The sequence below is a fragment of the Elephantulus edwardii genome, unplaced genomic scaffold (assembly GCF_000299155.1).
Source record: "Elephantulus edwardii isolate Elephantulus edwardi_28Jun2011 unplaced genomic scaffold, EleEdw1.0 scaffold00220, whole genome shotgun sequence".
Lineage (NCBI taxonomy): Eukaryota > Metazoa > Chordata > Mammalia > Macroscelidea > Macroscelididae > Elephantulus > Elephantulus edwardii.
In genome coordinates this window covers 4,325,301-4,325,800 of record NW_006399970.1, presented here as the reverse complement: position 1 = coordinate 4,325,800, position 500 = coordinate 4,325,301, and positions in this window count along the sequence as shown.

The window sequence follows — 500 nt, the reverse complement described above, 5'->3', positions numbered from 1 at the left end:
TCATAGGTGACCTTTCAGCAGATTTCCAGAAGCTGAAAGGAGATTGCATGGGAAACGATTGTCCATGTCTCTTCCACAGTGCAGTTAGTGGATTTGAACCAAAAGCCTTTGGTTTAGCAGCACAGCCTCTTATTACTAGGTCAGATCTCCTGATACGATGCCTAGTTAGCTACTAATTAGTTACTGTGTAATCAATTCCAGTTCATGTCCATACCTAATGTTTACAGGGTAAAACTGCTCCATGAATTTCCTTGTCTATGACAAACTAGGAAATTTGATGAGGCAGATCTAATTCATCCTATTGGATCAATATGATGTTGTGTGCCACTGAGTTCAAACTGACCCATTGCTAACCCATCAGTGGGTTATGAAAAGCAGTAAATTGCATAGGACGAGAGTGTCCTTTGGAGGACCACAGCAAAACTTTTTCTCTTTAGGCCACCAGAGCTCTGATTCAGTCATTTGCTATGCATCTGAGAGCTAAACGATGAATAAAGATG